The sequence below is a fragment of the Rhipicephalus microplus genome, chromosome 1, assembly GCF_043290135.1.
Source record: "Rhipicephalus microplus isolate Deutch F79 chromosome 1, USDA_Rmic, whole genome shotgun sequence".
NCBI lineage: Eukaryota > Metazoa > Arthropoda > Arachnida > Ixodida > Ixodidae > Rhipicephalus > Rhipicephalus microplus.
Window position 1 is genome coordinate 201,375,049 of NC_134700.1, and position 2,865 is coordinate 201,377,913.

The 2,865-nt window shown below is 39.2% G+C and overlaps 1 non-coding gene across 1 annotated transcript; it reads left to right on the forward strand.

Annotated features, from left to right (window-relative positions):
- The first annotated feature begins 911 nt into the window (after window positions 1-911).
- TRNAL-UAA (transfer RNA leucine (anticodon UAA)) lies at window positions 912-995 on the forward strand. Its single transcript has one exon. It is a non-coding gene; the product is annotated as a tRNA-Leu (tRNA).
- Window positions 996-2,865: the final 1,870 nt, after the last annotated feature.

Sequence of the window (2,865 nt, forward strand, 5' to 3'; positions counted from 1 at the left end):
TGGATGGATGGATGGATGGATGGCGACCGAAGCGGTAAATCTAACCACAAACCAGAGTTACACTGACGCAGCAGCTTGGACTCATTTGTTATTCATTTTGAAAAGCTATTAATACATGAGCCTGTATTCATCCATGGATGAATACAGGCTCATGTAATTGCGTGGATTACAGCAAAATATGGTCGTATGTGAAATAAATACGTGCCTAAATGATTTCATGATTCGTAAGTAGAAAAAAAACACTAGTGCTAAGTACAATAACTGACCTCCAGAGATTAAAGGTATAAGCGACTGAAAACAGTGCACGAGTTCTTGTGCGCACTTTCTTGGGGGATTTATGGTAGCTGCTCGTGCCCCGCCGAAGTTGACTCCTAATTTCCTCGATCACGCCCCGTAACACACAGATTAACGAAATTGAAGGGGCCATGAAATTGGAGAAAATGCAGGTTTCATGAGCTTGGAAGACTGAAATGGATAATGTGACCACACTTTACGGTCATACCAACACGAAATAAACGTGCTGATAATGTCGCGACCTATGTAATTTATATTTGATTGTTAAGCACTTAGTTACTGTTTTTTTAACCGTGAACTGCATCCAATGCGGCTACGAGAAAGAGTGGTGCAATATGGAAGTAAAGAGTGACTCATGAAGACTAAAGAATAGTAAGCTTGTCATACGATGTGGTCGTTCGCGTATATTTTACTCTGAATGCACAGCGCAGACTCGCGTCATGCTTCTCTTTTCTCGACTGCTGCCGTTTCACGCTTTGACATTTGTGCGGGTGAGCACAGATGGCGGTGAGCGCTACAGCTGTGCGCACAACAGATGTTCCGCTCAGTGACGTCACAGTTTCCATTTTTGCGTTGCAGCTGTAGTTATTCATGTCTCTATCTCTACTATTGTCGTCGTCAGGATGGCCGAGTGGTCTAAGGCGCCAGATTTAAGCTCTGGTCCTCGTAAGAGGGCGTGGGTTCGAACCCCACTTCTGACAAACTTTTGAAACGATTTCTTTTACTTTCTTTTGCTTTACGGGATGCACTATTGGTCCACTATCGTTCAAAGCAGGGATTTCTGCTGAATTTGTTTCAAAAGAAGCTGATATTCTTACAAACAAATAGTGTCACACTGTAGGCCTATCTCTATTGAAATATACTTGTTTTTTTATTCAGGCAACCAAAGTTTTGGAAAACTGTCTGTGTAAATTGGCGTCAACCAATTAATTCAGTTGAATCAAGAGTGGTTGATACTTCGAAAATAAATAAATCTACTGAATTAGAACATGTGATTTTCGCTAATGAAATTTAAAACGATTACTTTGAATAAGCTTACAGCAACATGTATGATCTCGTATATTACTCCTAATTTTAAAATTATGTTCATTCATGAAGGGTATTATATAGCTTCAGAAAGTAATTTTCGCGTATTCGTTGCTTACATTGTTATTTATATTGAAGACACCCTATCTTATACGCACGTAGTTCATTTTGCTTGAACTGACGTTTATTCGTGTCGGCTTCCTTGCGCCTTGTCACCGGATCATTTTTTTTTTATGAGAGCCGTAGGACGGCGAAAATCGTGGAACTCACCCAGGCTCACACATGAAATATAATTTGCGTTAGGACTCATTCGGACTCAGATTCACTGAAATATTCTTGAACCGACTCACGCTTACGAAAATGTTTTTTTTTCTTAATCAGACTCACTACGACCTTGAATAACAAAAATATTTCTCACCCGGACTCACTCAGACTCAGTAAGTCGAGTTATGAGTGAGTTCGCAGACCTATGATGCGAGCAGACAAAGGTGCACATGCGTGATTGCAAAATATCTCCGCATTCCAACTGGCATAATATCATTGCATCAGGAGAGACCGATATACTCGTGCGGCCTTGTGTGAAGAGCATATTAATCATTCTATTCATGCTCGTCAGGATGGTCGAGAGGTGTAAGGTGACAAATGTAAGCTCTGGTCTTCGTAAGAGATTCTAGCGCAACTTGTGGCATATGTTCACAGCAACGTCTTTTTTCTGCACTCTGTCACTTTCCGTAGTGCTCAACGTTTCACTTTGTTAGCTTAAGTGGTTGCTGTTTCACAAATAAATATTGATTCCTGGAAACGATGGGTTGCTCCCTTGAAATGTCTGACTTACTAAAATCATGCGGTGCTCTTCTAATTTACCTCATTTTAAAAACGAGGGATTTAGCGTAAATGGCCCAGTAATAATACATAACGCGTGCATGAAAAAATTATATATTCGATGAAAAGTTAATTTTGTTAGTTAACATTGATACTACATCATATTATTTTATTCGAAATCTGCAAATGCCTGCATATCTGTTAAAGGAGTAGACCCTACTAGCATGTTAAACGAATATGCTTATGTAATAAATAATAAGCTTCCACTTAGGTCATTTATTACTGCATGGTTTAGTTTACTTCGAATTGAAGGATGTAGAAACATAAAAAAGCCACTTAGCTCTGAGGGTGCACATGCTTGAAATAAATTTTGAAATATGAATTTTAAGAGAATAATAATCAAACTGCAGGGGCTGTTATTAAACCGATTTCGACCACAGTATGAATGTTCATGCATTGTAACATGCCAATGACTGGAATGTCAACTTATATTGCCGAACATAGCTCCAATTTTGTAACATTTTCAGAATTTTTTTGCATAATCAGCGGACAGGCCGTTCCCTAAATTTTAGCCTGCACGATGACTGCAAATTCAAAGATAATAGGAATTTTTGCCGATTTCTTGCTGACGAGACATTGTTGTCTCTTCGGTGAGTAGTGTCTGTCCCTTGCAGTGCATAGAAATTAAATGACGAAATAAACTCATCGCGGGAACTAGGTAAA